This window comes from Fundulus heteroclitus, chromosome 6, assembly GCF_011125445.2.
Source record: "Fundulus heteroclitus isolate FHET01 chromosome 6, MU-UCD_Fhet_4.1, whole genome shotgun sequence".
Classification (NCBI taxonomy): domain Eukaryota; kingdom Metazoa; phylum Chordata; class Actinopteri; order Cyprinodontiformes; family Fundulidae; genus Fundulus; species Fundulus heteroclitus.
In genome coordinates this window covers 21386434-21404806 of record NC_046366.1, presented here as the reverse complement: position 1 = coordinate 21404806, position 18373 = coordinate 21386434, and the positions used below count along the sequence as shown (strand labels likewise).

Below are 18373 nucleotides of genomic sequence, written 5' to 3'. Positions count from 1 at the left end.
AAAAATAGTTAGTGCAGAATCGCAATCGCAAAGGACAACTTGAATGCAATTCTGCATGCCAGTAGTATGGTTGGCATGATGGATGGAATTTCCCTGCTCTCAGTGCCCACAAAAAATTTACATTTTTAGTGAATCCCATACCAGGCTTATGCCTACAACACACACACACACACACACACACACATACCAAATTCAAATATTTCAACAAAAAGAATAATAATTTAAAACAGGGGAACTTACAATGTCAGACTGTTCCCACACGTGAAGGGACTTGTCTACCTCAGTTACATGCTGAATCTCTAATACTCAGCAGAAACCTTCTGCAAAGAAGGTGCCATTCCTTAGTGAAACACCTGCAGGAGAAGGAACAGAGAGATTTCTGATTAGCTTTCAGTCAATGATACAATAACACCGGGTGTTGTTTTCTCAAATGCAAACTTTGCATGCTCAGTTGTTAGTACTGACATCTCAAAGTAAAAAAAAAAACTGTGAAAAGGTTGCATATTTTTTTTAAAATGAGTTGCATAATCAGATGTTGTGGAACAAGATCCTGAAAAGAGATCCACCAAAGTTAGGTTTGTCTGTTGAAGTCTAATTGCTGCCAGCTTGTCACTTCATTTGTTGAACTGAGTGTACAAATAATTATGACTAGTGGATACGATGGTGTGTGTGTGCTTTAAGATTGATACCCTGCATGTCTATCGTTATGAAGAAGGAATTGATGTAGTTGATGTAATTGATTAGGCTGGCACTAATTACTGGATTTAAAAGCATTGTGGAATCATCACTCTCTTTACATTGTTTGTCTAGTATTTGTGAGAAAAAGGCACTTGTGAGAAAAAAGTGTGACACAATAAATGAAAAAACAATGACTACATCTATTAGCCAAAATTAGAGCAAAAGTTAGCATCTGCTTAAACCTTCACACTGATCCCAAATTAGTTCAAGTTCAAATTCTAAAATATCTGGACTACTCAAACCTGAACTGGAATTAAACACTTATTGAGATTAACAAAATCTGTGTTCTACTTTTAAATACACAACAACTAAGCCATTTTATATGCTTTTGGCATTATGTTTTCCTTGGAATTAGACAAGTATAAAAACTGCTAAATAATGGGACTAGCTATACCTGTTATGTGCTGTTTTACCCAAGGCATAGCAATGTTACAAAAATACTGCTATTTCAAAAATGTATAGGTTTTCCTTTCCACCCTTCTTCCATTTGAAAGTGCTTCTAATGAGATGCCAAAGAAAGAGTCGAATCGAGCAGGGTGTTGTGAAGTTTGGCAGCACAGCCCCTCCCCTACATGTTGCTGCAGATCACTTTTTGAGTGAAACTATACAAATGCATACCCTAATTTGGCAATTTGAAATTTTTGAAGTAACAAAAAAACATGCTCAGTCAGTGTTCCCCATCAGTCCTATTTAGTGATTAATAGCATTGAAAGCTACAGTCAGTCTATGAAACCATTGCATCCATATTCAAGGTTATCCACGAGAAATCATATGAATCCATGATTCCACACTGATTAAAGATTCTGTAAAAGAAACTGTTACTGATGTATAACAACATTTACTCTAGTCCAAAAAACAAAACAACAAATTGCATAAAAAATTGCTAAACAAAATAAAATCTTGTTCCAAACACAAAATACAGGATATATAATACCACCCCTATTAAAAATGCATCATGAGTACAAGAAAATGTCGCTTACACTGTTCTCTAACTTTGCTTAATCGGACAAATGTATTTGTGACAAAAAGGTTTGGCATCAGCATAACTCTAGCATATAGTCCAAGTCCAAAAGCATTGGAAGAATGACTGACAAGATTTCTAAACATCGATAAAATAGAGCCTCTGGCTAACCGTTAGCCACAGACGATGCTAAAGTTAGCATCCGGGATATCCTGTCGGTCCCAAACTAGCTCTAGTTCAGAATTTAGAATACTTGGATTCATCGAACCTAAAATCTGCTCTTAATATAGATATATAAAACTGTTTGAGATTTATAAAACAGTTATTTTTTTCTGATTTTGAAAACAAGAAAAAGGGCCAATTCATGTGTGTGGGTGTGTTTTTTTTGGCAAAAACGCACAACTTACACCATGGACTACTAGTCAAATCTAAACTGGAATATTCTACACTGATTACCAATTTTCTTTAACAATGTCTTTCAATTTGCTGAACCTATATTTGTGAGAAAAAAAACAAAAAGGGATGATATTACTGGTAAAAATAAACAAATAGAGCAAAATCTTGTAAAACCTACGCGTTATACGTTTTGTGCTGCTACGACTCTGTAAAAATGCCTTACAGATTTAAAAAACGTTGCTCAAAATAAATTAAAACTCTCTAGTTTCACTTATTTAAAGATGTACTCGTTAAAAAAAAACCCAACTTCTACTTAATTAGCTTTTACATGAGTCATTTATAAATATTTGGGTCGTACGGTTTAATAGTGTTTCTGTAATTTGGAAAGCCAAAGTAAACCGTGCTCTCTGTAGTTTGGTCGTAACAGTCCAAAGAGCATGCTCACTGATTAAAATGAATGGAAGCACTTATGGCCACTCAAACACTAAGTGCAGCCCGAACCGTGACACATGTATGCCCTACTACGAGGCTCAAAAAAAAAATGCGTTACATGATACTACCACGGCCTTGGGGTCTATTTTCATTAAACACAGTCGGGTGTTTTAGTTTGTTTGCAGCACTCCCTACACACACAGTCCCTCCTCTCTGAATGGATTCAACAACTACTTTGACCCTTAGACGAGGTATTGTTTAGCCGCTCAGGCTCTGATATGCTCTGATCCAACAGAAGCAAAGTTCTCTTCATAAACACTGACTGTCACAATCTAAGCAACCATCACCTCTGACCAAGGCGCAGCAGTTCTGATTAAGAGCAGCTGGTTCTGGAGGTCCAAGTCCTTCAAACGGCAAGTGTACACAGGCGAGAGAGCTCAACTTGCATTAACTGACCACACCGACGCTTGCTTTGTGAATGATTAGCCAGCTTGACAGAGTGAAGAGTTAAAAAACGTCAATGTGTCAGGAGGAAGCGTGTGCTGCTTTACCTTTGAGACATCTGACTCAAAAAAAAAAAAAAAGGTCTATGGTCAAAACACATTAGCTTCTAACACCAAATGCTTTTTCCCACAACTGAGAGCTGCCACTAATGAACCTCTATCAAAACTCTCACACTGAGCTAATTACTCAGAGCGGAGAAATATTCACATGCGTATCTGGTCACGTAGGCTTGACGACAGAGTAAAGGACGCAGATGGATCTGGACATGAAGGAATCGTAAATCTAGCCAACAACACAACCCTGGGGGTGGTTTTGAATGTCCTGTTTTTCCAGTGATGAGGCTGCAGGGAATGTTGACACGCTGGTCTAATTTCCCAAAAGAGGAATTTAGTTCAAATCCATCCAAAAAGGATTCGGTTTGATGACAATAAGCAATGCGTTGCGTTCAAACATGCCACCGTCCTGTTGCTAAACTGCTTTAATTATGTTTAATGTTAAAGCAGATATCTTACAATATAATCCCAGAGGGAAAGAAAATGTAATTATTAATTAGATTTGCAAGAACAGTCTAGCAACATCTACACTATCTATAGAATTGATTTACTTTACACGTCGAGGGAACAAAACAAATGTTTCATTTATTTGCAACTACTGAACCTGGGATTTAAATGTTTAATGCTAAAATCTGAAATCTCTGAAATGCAATTTTTTTTTGTTTTTTCATTTGTTTTATAAAGTAATTGTAAAATAGCATATTTTCCACAAAGAATCAAAATAAATCGCACGTTACCAAATAAACGTGTACACTATTTTTCAAAATAAAATCTAGTTAAACAATTAAAATAAACTCCAGCCATGTATGGGGAATTTACTCCTCACCCTGCCTTGTCTTTCTCTCCAATCCTTCTTTTGTTTCCTTCTAAAGAGCATAATTACATTACAATGTTTACAAAAGAGGCAGGATTAATCTTACATCCCCACCTTACATTCAAATTGAGCAGAAGCTTCAAACTAAGGTCGAGGCTGTTTTACATGTTTTACAGATAAGCTGGGAAAAAAATGCAAAAAAGCTGCATACGATTAAACTTGACACCCACGTTTGCTAACAAAATAACAAGAGAAGTGAAGAACGGTTAGACTAAAACAGTTATAGATTGCTTTCCTCCTGTACAGAATAAAAAAAAATAACATAAAGGGTCACAGAAATTCAATTGCAAAAAAATATGTAACCCATTCGCACTACTTCGCTATGCTTTAACATTAAAGTAAGCAGCAATAGCTCTTATGCGGGAAAGCCCTTAGCACCTTTTTAACATTAGAAAAGACACTACCCATCAGACATGAGAGAAAAGGGGGATGGGGTTAAGCAATGAGGGGAAAAAAGGACAAACATCACTTCACGTTGTCTAAATGAGGTGCTAAAAGCCCATATCATTAATGCTGTGTAAGGCCCACATGTGGCACACAGCCAAGTTAAACATCTTCTCCTGTACCTTCCATGACTCCTCAATTCCTTGATGAGCCCTTAAATCCAAATTCGGTGTCGGAAATCCACAAATTTACACGCAGCTCCTCAAACGAAGCCCATATCATACAGTAAATCCTTTTTTTTTTGGGGGGGTGGAAGAGTTTATCCAAGCAGCAAATGCACGGGGGTTTAGTCCTTTCCTGCAAAGAGCTTCGTCATGATTCCTCACAGAAAGGATTGGGAATCCCTCAGTGGAGCAGAAGCCCTCCTTCTCTCTCTCTCTCTCTGCCTCTCTATCTCACTCACATGCAAACAAACACGAATGGACAGAGACCCCTCCCCCTAGTCCCCTGCACACTCCTCTGTCCTGTGCCATTTGCCAAGCAGGAGGGAATCCACTGGGGGCTCATTCATCTCGGCCCTGCTGGCCCCCCGCGGTGACAGATGCTATTGGGGGGCCTGAAGAGCTAAGTTGGGTGTGTGTGTGTGTGGGGGGGGGAACAAAGGCATGGTTTCACATCTGCCTGCTGCAACACGGCTCTGCCACGCGTGACCCCCTGTGCACCATACATCCTCCACGGGCATCCTGGAAGTTTTCATTTTCCAGAAGTCAGGGGTAAGGGGTTATATGCTGAAAGTCAGGGGGGGGTGTTGGTAGATCTTTAAATCTGCTCTCACGCTCAAGCTCAGCTCAAGCTGCCACACCCCACACTTTTATTGGGGACCAATTTAGCGATGGGGTAGGGAAAAAGGGAGGAGGGGGGGGGGGGTCCATCTCCAGCAAAGCAGGGACAGGAATGTTGGGTCAGCTTGAGCATTTTGTCTCTGCAGCATTACCCAGGATTGACCCCACACACCAGGCTTTTTTAACTCCTGCTATAAATACCAGGGGCTCATCCAGTCAAAATAAATAAACAGATATGTGCCACAAATCAACAGCTGCTGGCAGATGTTGGAGATGATATGTCCCAGTGATCGTTGATAGCACCTCATCGTTATGTTGCAAACAGGAGAGGGAGGGCAGAAATTCACTCAAAACACATCTGCATGTACAGCGTGAATCAAGAAAGTTGACAGATCAAATGTATATTGGCTCAAGTCGGCTTTTCCCAGTTGGAATTTCCCCACTGTATGACGATCTTGAGTAAAAAATATCACAGTCTAACGTGTTAGTATGTTTTCAAAACAGAACTCTACGACATGATCTAATAACCTTAATTCAAGGTAAGCAATCATTGAATTAGCAAGTATAACAATGTTTTTTTTTAATAAGATTCAGGTATTGTTATGTTGATACACGGACATAAGGAAACATCTCAAATAAATACCCACTAAATGTTAGAAGAAGTCCTGTTATGTAGGACGTGTCTCATTTCTTTTGTTCAAAACAGTAAAGCAACATTTACTCCTAAAGCTGCTAAAATAATATGACAATTCCAGTGAACTACTTTCACCTACACTATGTATTTAATGTTATTTTGATACATGGAGGCACATAGAAAAACCTTGCATAAGCAGTATTTGTTTTTTCTTGCAATGGTAACTCTAATTAATGGCTGATTGAGGCTGTGTGCAAGTGGACAAAATCAGATTTTTAAAAAGCAAAAAAAAAACATTTGTAGTAACCTACAGGGGCATTCCCACACACAGAAAATGTGTAATGAACCTTTCATGTCCTTTTGTTATAAAGACAAGTGCTGATGGCAGAGATTTTATTTTTATTGTTTTATTGTTTCCGAGATTTTGTCAGACACTGTGAGAAAATGACTTGTTTCTTCAAGTGATGGCTACGGGCCATGATCGAGAAGAATTTGCACAATAGCTAAAAACAACTAACTAAAAAGATAGTTAACCTTATCACTGCTGATCATTTCTGTCCAATTTTCTGTTCAAACTTTAAACTTTGAGCGATTTTGGAATGTGTGCATGGACAAGATCTCGAGACTAGTTATTGTGGTTGTTATAGCGTTTTCTAAATTATGACAATATTTTTTCAGATATTCGCTGTGCTCCATTTATTCAGTTGCTGTTTGTCAACAGAGAGAGGTAAATGTCTGAAAAGGACGAACCTGTTTTCTGATTTAATGGAAAATGACAGCGGAAAATGCAAAAATAACAATCTCCGAAATACTACTAAATCACAGAAAACTACAATAACACTAATCCAAAAATAAATAAATAAATATGAAAATACCTAGAATATCTAAGAAAAAAACGAATGCAAAACTTTTAAAATCACAATGACTAAAAAAAAGTTAACATCTAAGAAAAAAAAGGCACCATAAATTTTAGCAAACCACTAAGTCATAAAAAGATGTCCACACTTGTCCGTCAAATGTGCAGTTTCAATTTGCAAGTCGACACTTGGTGCTCGGAAGCAAATAACACAGAATCTTTACGTTTTTAACCGTATCATGTGGTGAGTGATGTTCATTTTACATTAAGATGTAGACCAACCAGTGTGAGAGGCTGGCTTTTCTGCAAACTCATTAAGGATCCCGGGTCTTTATTGCCAATGCTTTTAACCTGAAAGGTTCGACCTAAATTTGTAGATTTCTATTTTTATTTAAGATGAGAAAAACACAAAAAACCAAATCATACGAGCTGAAACAATTTCTGTACCTGGACGAAAGAGTCTTCACTACACTGACACTAACCGCCAAATAACTTTTCAAGATTGAGCTTGAAAGAACTACATTACATTTTTTAATTGTTTGTTATAAATTTAGGATTTTCTGCGATGTTCCAGTTCATTACCACAGAGACGGTCAACAGTTGTTTTAACCAAGTTGTGTGCAGCTCTTCTCACCTTCACTCCAACGGTTATATAGTTACACTTTGAGTGTGAGGGCCGCTGTAAACAACCACATCAGCCAATCGGGGCCTTTATTAGTCCTTATAGAGCTTTCATGCATTGGTTTTCTCCAATCTACCAAACTTGCTTGAGTTTGACTGAATTTTATCCATCTGCTGCCGGCTTAGACCACACGCTTAAGCTTCTATGACATGTCCTGCAGTGTATTTGAGTATCTATTTATCTGTTTTATCGCAAGCTAGCTGTTTACACCGATTATTCTGATAACAGCAAGTTCAGCCAGGGGAAAAGAGCTGTCAGCATCATTTATCTCCAAGCTCCAGACTTTGACGCGGCCTGCCTTAAGCATCCTATTGAAAATGGAGATAATGAGTAAACCTGGCATTTTCTCTACCCACAAAGACTCTGTGCGAAAAGAAACAAAGGCCTGTAGATTGAAAACTTTCCCGCCCCTAAGCTCATCCTTCACCACAGAATTGAGCACCAAAGGGGCCAAAGGGGAAGTGGCCCTGCCAGTGCCACCAGAGGAGAGACGAGTCACGGCACCAAAAGTGGACTCTGGGGGTAACAAAAATAATGAAAAATAGGCTTAGGGTTTTAAAAAGGTAAGAAAATGTTTCTTTTTAGAGTAGCTGTGACCAAAAAAGAAACATTTTGTATGGGTTTAAATAGATGTTGTGGTATGAGATCCTGCAAAACCGAAAGCTGTCTATCAAAGCTCAGTCTAATTGCGGTCAGCGTGTGATTTCATCTGGTAAATTGTAAGCTACCATAAAAAGCCTTGGACATGAAGCTACTGTTATCTGTGTGAAGAAACCTATTTAACTGCATTGAGCCAATCCCTTTGCAGCAGTCCTTCCTCTAGAGAAAGCAAGGGACAACAGTTAACTTGCCGAGCAAGCACACGGTGCCGGTGGGAAGGAACTGACATTAGAAACACCTTAAAATGAGACAATACAGGTTTAACATTGCATCCTGTTCATGAACTAAGACGATACACAATATTTGGTTCACAACAACAAGCCAAAAGAGTAAATTTGAGCAACATTTCGGTTTTTGTTTTGAAAAATGAAATTTTCCAAATCCTAAAGAACCCAAATAGTGTAGAGTATTCGAGTCTACGTTTGACGAGTCCAACTTTGTCTAACTTTGTCCTTTTGCCTCTTTGGTGCTGTTATGTCCCAGTACATACTGTCTTCTGTGGGACATTTCTATATTGACCATGTACCAATTTGTACCCACTTTGAGACCCAGCAATTTTTATATTTTTTTCCTACTCATAATCTACTGTAATGAAAACGGGATTATATGTCTCCAATAAATCATTTGTGGGGAGAAGGTTCCAAAAAGGTATCTGTCATATTTCCCAAGTTTCCACTGCTGAATACAGGGATCAGAATTACAATAAATAGGAACAGAGTGTAATACAAAGTTTTCAGATAGAGGTTTTATTAATATATCTCCCTAATCCTTGTAAACACTACAACGAAACACAAACTTGGACGCCATTGCTTAATTACATGGGTACAAACTGATTTGGATGGCGATATCAAACAAAACAACAAAAATGGCATGAACTGGTAAGAAATCAGAGCAGAAATTAGTGAAGTGGGGAAATGTTCCAGATTCATCTTGCAGCCCAACAGTAAAAAAACAAAACAAAACAACAAACCAAAATAACAAAACAATACACCCATCTTGTGAAAATTCCCGTGGCAGAATCCCCTTTTCTACCAGAGCACAGTGGGCTACGTGACGCCGCGGGTGTGAGGACCTACGCCTCTGTTTACTATCTGTGTGGCAGCTGTAATTTCCTTATAAAGGCCCCCCCCCAAAAAAAAAAAAAAAATCCCTCAAAAACCTCCTCCTCCTGCTCCTCAGGACTACCTACTGGGCCCTGAAGTGCAAATCGCTGCTAGTGAGGATAGCAGATGAGCTAAGGTCATTCATGGCTTTCCAGTGAGCCAAACAAACAAAGGCAAACATTCCAGTTGAATGCCATTGCTGAAGTCGGCAGCAACACCGAGAAAGAGAGAGAGAGAGAGAGAGAGAGAGAGAGAGAGAGAGACAGTGCGGGGCTCAGTGAGGATAATGGCTTCAGGGTACATGCGTGTCTGTGTAGGCATGTTATTGCACGCGCACGCCGGTGCGTGAGAGTTCTGAGGGGGATTATCTGCAGAACTATAAAGTGGGGTGAAATAGGGTTTAAAGCCCGGCGTGACCAGAGGGAACGGGGGTAGGGTCTTTGGGCCAGAGGAGGGGTGGACAAAAGGAGCATTTGGGCAGATGAAGAAGTCATCATCATTAAGCCACTGGGGGTTTACTGTCCAGTTATAAAACTCATTTAAAATTTGGGCAGAGCAGTGGTGTGTGTGTGTGTGTGTGTGTTTGTGTGTGTGAAATGGCAGAGGGACTGGGGGAAGCCTTGGAGAACGGTCTAGCAACTCACTGAGGAACGTATAGGAGCTAATTCATTAGGGGACAAGAAGGCTTTGTGTTACCTCCGGGTTGATTGGAGTGGTGACCTTGCCACACACTACGGCCCAGAGGATGGGTTTAAGGGCAAGGTATTTAACCTTAAACTAAATCTCGGCCGCAGACAAAGGGGAGCGTCATCTCAGGGCAAATGCCTATCAAACGGAGAACTGAGGCAGCACAAATGGAAAACAAGCTGAGTTAAAAGATGCCAATTCAGAACAACACCGCTTTGTGTAGCTGATTTTTTTATTTTTTTTAAACAGGAACATCTTAGCTAAAAGCCCTGTAGAATGCGGGTTGAAAGATATTATCATGCGTGCAACTGGAAGTGTAACAACTGGTCAATTCATTGATTATTGAGTCAATATGGAATCTGTAAAGAACTGATTAAAAAAAGCTTCCGCAATGTAAAGATTCAAGCATTTTATCTGGAGGCTGAGCCAAAAGTGTTTGAGCTTTGCTCTGTTCAATAGCAAACTTGTAAAACAATCAGTAAATTATGTATATTCAAGTGTTATCTATAGTACGTCCTGAACATATGGCAGCCCTTTGCACAGGGGCCTTCTACTTTTTGTTATTGTATTTGAATTTCACATTTGATTAATTATTCTAACGTGTTTTCATCCTTCTGCTTTAAATTTTCTTATAGATTTATACTTTTCAAAGCTGTGCGTTCTGTTGCAAAGTTTTTAAATTATGCTGTTTGCTCAGTTTGCATCGACTCACGTTAAAAGTCAACTTGAAGAAAATAATTTCCATCCTAAGATTAATAAAGCCTCTGCCTAATCTATGTGAATTTTTTTTACATAAAGTAAACGTTTCACGTTCCAACAAAAAAAAAAAAATTATCATGAGATTATTTTAAAAAAAGGTAACCTGTTAAAAAATTATATAACTAGTGTAAGATGTATGCGTTGGAGTGAAAGGAGGATTGTATTTGTCTAACTGTTACAGTGTTTGCAGCTGTAGGAAGTGGAAAATGAAAATGATTTTGATTTTCAATTATTTTCCATTTAATAAAGATGTTTGTTTCCCATAGGAAGAAACAATATATCTGGAGCATGTAACAAAAGTAATTTGCCTCTGGGATTATTAAAGTATGTCTGATTCTGATTCTGATTCTGAAGTGAGATAGACATCTCTCAAATACGTTGGCCGAGAGGTGCAAATGCACTGCAAATACATAAATGTGCGGCAAACACAAAAAGTACTCCAAACACAAAAAAAAGGCTAAAATAAAAAAAGCACATGCAATGGGACAAGTGCAGCAAAAGAGAAATGCTGCAATCACATTAATTAGACACAGAGTGCAAATTTGCTGCAAATACAAATGATGCTGACACGTAAAACACACGCAAATGCAAAATGCTGCAAGTAGCAAAAACAACTGCAAGGTTAGAAAAGCTGCAAACTAGCTCTGCATAATGCAAGTGCTCCAGACCAGTAGGGGGAGTATGTAACAGTCTGGGGACCTCAGACTGCAGTGATTGACACATCAGCAATGCAAAGTACTATAAACTAAAGTCTCAAGCTCGCTAATACTACGGATGTATACGCATGTGCTGCTGTTCTATAATATTGTAAAAGATTAAGTGTTTAAAAAGATATGAAGGACAACATATATTTTATTTCTCTTATCCTTGTTTCCTTTGGGCTGCCAAGCCTGGTCCCATTTGACTTGGTTGGCGGTGGACTCCCCCTAGTGGTCTGGAGCACTTCTGTTATGCGGAGCTAGATTGTAGCTTTTCTTAACTTGCAGTTGTTTTTGCTACTTGCAGCATCTTGCCTTTGAATTTGTTTTGTGTGTTTGTGTGTCAGCATCATTTGAGATTGCTGCAATTTCTGTGATTGCAGTGTTTCTCTTTTGCTGTATTTTCGATTGCTTGTGTTTTGTGTGTTAGCCTCTTTTTTGTGTTTGGAGTACTTTTTGTGTTTACTGCGCATTTATGTATTTGCAGTGTGTTTGCACCTCTCAGCCACAAGGTAAAAGAAGTATCAGTTTTGTAAAAATAAAAACTCTATTTAGATTTTAGTTAAAAAATGGCAAGTCTTAATTATTTGTTATTATTAATATCCTCAATAATTTCTTGAGGAATAATTTCCTCAAAACAATTTTTTTTCAGGCATTACAGCAGTTAAAGCTTTCTTTTAACAGCTGACCAGCTTGTTACATGTTTCCACTGGTATGTTTGACAATTTATCTTAGTGATGACCTCCAAGTCTTTGAGTTGAAAGGTCTCCTTGTCATCATCCTAATCTTTAGCTACTGCTGCAAACTCAAACAAGAGGCCTTTAAGAATAAAGCTAATTTCTATGAGACATGTCTGCATGTGAATGTGTCACCACCCAGTTAGGGCTTCCTCTGTTTAAAGAATACGCAAAATAATATACAAAAATGGCACAGAAAATCCACATTAAACTCTCCATAAGATAAAACGTGTAAACTTGTATGAAAAATTTACAATAATTTGATATTATAACATCCTACTGGGGCATAATTTAGCATATCCCCTTGGGGGAAAAAATGAAAGTGAAGGACAAGTGACAGTTTATAATGCAATTCTGTGAACAAAAGGCCTGCCAGTGAACCCTATCTGCATTTTACAGCGGTGCCGGGTTGAGCTCCAGTTCACCCGATTTGGAACAACGGGGAAGAGAAACAGTACCCTGGTACATTTATAGACTTATTCAGTGATTAATTGAAGAGGACAACAATGAGTTCTATATCATACAGTAAAGCTGTCGCTGGAGGTGGTCAAACACCGGTCAATGCTGAAGGATGGGAGAGGTTAAAGAGAGAAACAATAAAAGTTTTTATGTTAAGGCATCAAGGTGCTGTGTTCTATTACTGGCAAATCTTCCACGGTTCTTTGTCACAATAAAGTAGGTATTAAGAAATATAGATATCCGACATCCCGTCGCTATCCTGTTCTGGGTTATACTTTAATCCTCCTCCATCATCATCACGGCTTCTTCTAACATCTGGTCCACACTTAATGGCTCATCCCGGAGCAGATCTTTGATGAGGGTTGACCAGGCCATGTCCCGGCAATAAACGGTTGTTTAGACAGCCCTGTTTGTTATGGGATGGTAAAAGGAGAGCCATGGATCATGGTGAAAGGGCCAACTCTATCAAAACATTTGCTCTTATCACATGACAAGCTGAGCAAAAGGGGGTCAGATTCCCAGTTCCAGAAGCTGGCCCGAGCTGCGGCTGTCCCTCCCTCCACATTGTAGGAGGTGTGATAGATGCAACACTAATGGCCAGATTTCAGAGACGATCATAGCAACCACGCGTACTCTAGTAAAAGCAAAAGCAAAAGTGACCACCCTGCAGCCCCTGTTAATAAATGTCTGTGATTAGATGCTCTTTAAAATCTGAACTAACAGGGACAACAATTTAAAAAAAAAAATGTAAACACATCTCACAGTATTTATTCTCATCTTAGTGTAATTTTGGTCATGGTCAGGAACACGGTCTAAAATCTTTTTTTTAATTGATTTAGTGACAAATCAGACTATCAGACTAATATTTTGAATTATGCTTGGTGTTAAATTAAAGGTGTTTCTGTATAGTCACTAAACACAGTTTTGAAAGGCAGACAAGCAGGCAGGAAGGAGGGAGGAAGGAAGGAAGGAAGAATGAATTAAGGAAGGAAGGAAGGATGAAGGGAAGGAAGGAAGGAAGGAATGAAGAGGAAGAAGGAAGGAAGAAGGAAGGGAACGTGGAGAGAGAAGGAAGGTGTAGAATGACAAGCACGTAAGGATGAGACAAGAAGTGATTTTGTAGTAGACATAGGAGTGAGGGTTAGGATTAATCTTGAAGGAATGCCTTTCTTAGAAGGATTATTCATGAGGTCATTTCGTCAAAGAGGGGGGAAGTGAAGGTCCTTCTTCTTATTCCTCCCTCTTTTTAGGATTTAGAGCGAGGTTTACAGAATGAGTAGCGGAAGTACTTCATTGCACGCCCACGATTTTCTAGCTTTCCACTAGGCATTCCCAACGAATCGATTCCGGACCTTCCTATTCCTCACCTTAGTGAAGTCCAGGAAGGAAGGAAGGAAGGAAGGGCACAAAAAAGGAAAGAAAAGGGAAGGATACAAAGATCGAAGGATAATTTTTAGGCAATGGGAAAAGGAATATATTATGGTAATTTAGATATAATTCTATATTTTTATTCGCTTTTCTATATTTTTCCAAATTAGGAAAATAGTGAAATTGAATTCTATACTTTTCCAAACTTTTTTTAGTTTGGAAAGTATAGAAAGTATCAAGAGGTCCACGTAGGACCTCTGATGTACTAGATTTATTGATCACCATCAGGTTAATCAAAAAATTTTAATAGTTTTAGCTTTAAGGTTTTCCTTCCTGACACATTAGCCCACTTTTTTGTCACACAGGAGCCCGCAGCTCTCCCGGAGAGGACACAAGAAAGAGCTCTGTTGTCTTCATCAGGCAGCCGGGAGAGAGATCCACTTTTACACAATGGAGTCGCTCCTCTCTTTTCCTCCCTGGAAAAGGTCTCAGGCACCTTGAATCCATTTGAGTGACAGCGTGACAAAGAGGCTTCTTAATGTCCCGACGAAGGAGCCTCCTCCTCCTTCCCTCCAAACTTCCTTACTGGGCGATCAGCTGTATCCATCATGCCCCCTCTTCCTGACCCCCAGGCGGCACTGCTTCATCAGCAGCACCCCTTCCCCCGCTGGCTTCCCCTTCAGTCTCTCGCCACCCTCCAGATTAATAAGCACCAGGTTGCCCGCGGTGACGAAGCTTGCACTTAAATCCCATCAGCCCTCCTTACAGGAGCCACCGACATCGGCACGACTCTTTTTGTCCTAACGGGACAATGAGAGCAGAGTCACCCTTTGTTTGGGACTTGACCCCCACACACAAACCTTGCTGATGGAAAAAAAAAGGTGACAGTAAAACCTACTGAGGGCTTCATCCAGAAACCTATCCCTTCAAAAAAAAGACGGCAAATCTTGGCAGATGTGATGGCAAAGGCTGTTGAAATAACAGAACAAGCACACACAAAAAAAGAAAACTTATTTATTTATCGGACAACAGTTTAGCAGCAAGTGGATGCAAAGATTTACCAAATTTATCATTATGTTTTCAAATTGTTTTTTTTTTTACACAAAGAAAGGTTTGCCACTCATGTTGTCTGCCAGGTAGTGCAAATTAAAATCCAGAAGCACTGCACACACTGCAAAAAATGGATCTAAAAGTAAGTAAAATGTTCTTAAAGTTAGTGTATTTATCCTTGATTTGAGCCGGTAAATAAGATTATCTGCCAATGGAATGAGTATTTTGACCCCTAAAATAAGATAATTAGACATCCTGCACTTGAAATAAGATGATGGAGATGAATTGTTCCTGTTTTAAGTGCAAAAATCTTATTCCATTGGCAAATCATCTTATTTACCTGCTCAAATCAAGGACAAATACACTCAATTCAAGAACAATTTACTTACTTCTAGTTCCATTTTTGACCCCAGCGAGTAAATATTGTACTTTTTCCCACTTCAGGCGAGATGTTAAAGTTTTTTTTTTTTTTTTTTTATTCGCATCAACATAAAAAAAAGCCTTCCTAGTAGGTTCTCTTCGCCAGTTGGGGGTAAATCAGGTGCCAACATGACAAAATTCTGATGGATAAAACTTATTTTAACAATTTTAAAAAGAATGACATCCTTTCACACGCATCCCAATTATAAAGCCACCTCGAAATGGAGCAATTACTGAAAAAAACAACAGCATCAAAATTAGAGCTGCACTGATCTCTAGGAACTGCATCACATCCATGAAAACAAAGACGCGGTACAGGTTCTTTGATAGAGGCAGTAGTTTTGAGAATCCAAAGAAAATTAAGAAATTGATAAGATTTTCCCATTTATGGCTGAAAGAATATGTTCAAGTAAAATATTTAATTGCAATACTATTGCCAAAAATTGCGCTCACTATACAGATTGTGATTAACTCTAATCTTCTTGAAACCTGGATTTTTTCACTATAAGATAACATCCCCACCACTCTACATAAGCGTTAGCATCTCAGGATTGTAAACCTCTATATTTATTTATTATTTTTTATTTACTTTGTACTATTTTCCAAAAATATTTTATCCTCTTGAACATTGGTGCCTGCTTAGTCCATGCATTGTGACTTTTGTATTTGCTTCTTTTGTCCTGGTACCCAAATGCAATATGATGTCATTTACAGTGTTTCTGACTGTTGTCTTGTTTATTACGACTGGTAGGTAAAACTGAATTGCCCTATGGGGATAAATGAAGTTGTTTGAAATCGGAATTGAACCAAGGAAACACTACTGGTGTCGGAATTAAGAAATTTTAATTCATTCAACTGGCCCAATATATTACATACATGTAGAGAGGGAAAGCATCACACTTGAAATATTATCAAGTCCTTTGCTGGTCCTTTCAGACCAGATATGGCTGAAGTTTCTAATTATGATTAATTTAACAGATAGCAAACAAAAATCTCACTTTTTAGGGTTTGACCGTTTGAAGACAAATCAGAGATGATTATGGGAAAACCGGCTGACTGATTGGATCATCTCTTGCGATAATCATAACCCTATTTCTATACTTAAACAGTGTTAATGAGGTAAGAGGTGAGTCAATGAGCCGGTCCACTTGCATGATCGCTGTTTCCTAAAGTTTAGTCCGTTTTCTGCTTTCCTTTAACAAGCGACAACTTTTGCCTCGTACAAAAAAATAGTTAAACATAATTAAGGATAGGCAGCAACATATGTGCTTAGATAGTAGGGTCTAACAAATGTATGATTCGGGTCGGCTCTCATTTCATTGCCGAGAAAAGATTACGTAGAGCACAAAAAGGCACGAGAAAACTAAGCTGCTGGTTTGGGCCCACAGACCAGGAGGGGAGTGAGCTCAACTTCTGGCGCAGCGTACAAATCACCGGTTCAAATTTGCTGTCAAGTTTATGAGAACAGTGTCTACTTTTACACTCACTTCAAAGGCTTGTGAAGAGCACTTATTTTCATAGTTCAACAATGCTTTTATTGAAGTAATTTATCCCTCCTGACACATTTCTGCCGCGTGGTCTGTGCTCGGGTCACGTTTTAATGGACACTGTGACTGCAGATGAATCAGTAGGCAAGTAACAATTTTCAAGTGTGCTTGGACACACAAATCAAGCTCTAGCAAGTTGGCATTATAATGTGTAACTGCAGGAAAAAAAAACAAAACACCAGAATTAATAAGTAAGAAAATATAATCTTCTCTTGAGAACTTCTAAACAAAAAGTAAATCAATGGAAGGGGGAAAACATTCTGCGATTAAGCAGATTTGAATGTTGGTTTATGAATTTAGGGTGTGAAATTCATAAAACGCAAACAAGCAAGCTAAAATTTCAAAAAGAGGCAATACTGACGCTATTCTGTCTATCACCCCTTGAGACGGCTCGGAGAACAGACATAAAATGCTAATTTAACCGTAACACTGCTCCCTCTTTGCACTGTGGATAAATGTTGCTTCACATTTTAAGTAAGACTATTGGGCTTCACACTATCTTTCCTTTGCACAAAAAAAGACAAAAAAATTGTCTTTATTGGGCAAGAGTGATAATTATGGATTAGGTTTCACTTTTAAATGACACTTTAGTGCTGGCAAAAAAAATAACTGCATTTCACTGCATTGACTTAAAGAGTATATTCCTGAGAAAAACTTGTTAACTTTCTCACTTTTGTCAAAATTAATATTAATTATCCCCAAATAAGTAAAAACAAAAACAAACATAGGCTGTTGCTGGGGCGTCCCAATCTCTTCATATGACTGTGTTTGAGGTGATAAGTCTTTCAAACTCTGAAGTGGGGTTGAAAAGGAAGTGGGGGTCTTTTTCAACAACCGTTCCTCGATTGTTAATCCACATAAGTAGAAGCTGCTTTCCTGTTTACTTTCTGTTAGCAGCTTTTACCGATGCCCTTTTTATATTTGAACATGGAAGAGCAAACAAGGGAGGTAGAAAGCGAGAGGGAGGGCGAGTGACCTCTGCTGCCACAGAGGAACACGGAGTCCTCGCAGCGCTGGGTCTTGGTCACCGTAGCCTTGGACAAGCAGCGACAGCCTATGGAAAAGCCTCCTGCAACAGGCAGCGCTCTCCCCCGCAGCCCTGGCAGCGTCCACGCATACTGACCTTGTGCAGAATCCTGTTTGGGGTTGTGTTTAAATGTGTAAATCAGTGTGAGCGAGAGCAGGGAACTTTGGGGATTATATGTGTGTGTGTGTGTGTGTGTGTGTGTGTGTGTGTGTGTGTGTGTGTGTGTGTGTGTGTGTGTGTGTGTGTGTGTGTGTGTGTGTGCAGGAGGCAGAAATGCTGCTGCGAGGGCGATGTGGGAAATCTGGCTGAAAGCCTGAGTGTTTCCAGCTGTCGTTGGTGCAAATTCAGTCTGTTATCATTAATACTGCTTAATACATAAAAAAACAATAAAAAACGGACAGAGTCATTATATTGAAATGGCAAAAGGTTAATATGTACAAAAATGTAAACGTGTTGTTTTTAAATGGATTACTTTTAGTTATGTTTGTATCTACTTCTACCT

General features: G+C 38.9%; 1 protein-coding gene across 9 annotated transcripts in view; it reads right to left on the bottom strand.

Annotated features, from left to right (window-relative positions):
- greb1l (GREB1 like retinoic acid receptor coactivator) overlaps positions 1-18373 on the bottom strand; it is an 82840-nt gene that overhangs the window by 42573 nt on the left and 21894 nt on the right. For 7 of the 9 annotated variants that reach the window (XM_036138325.1, XM_036138324.1, XM_036138326.1 and 4 more), the window contains exons 1-2: positions 4525-4764; positions 241-353 (exon numbers count right to left, since the gene is read on the bottom strand). The gene's annotated coding sequence lies outside the window, so the exon portion shown is untranslated. Of the gene's footprint in view, positions 1-240; positions 354-4524; positions 4765-18373 lie in introns of those variants that run through there. The other 2 variants (XM_012855368.3, XM_012855359.3) reach the window with 2 other exon arrangements.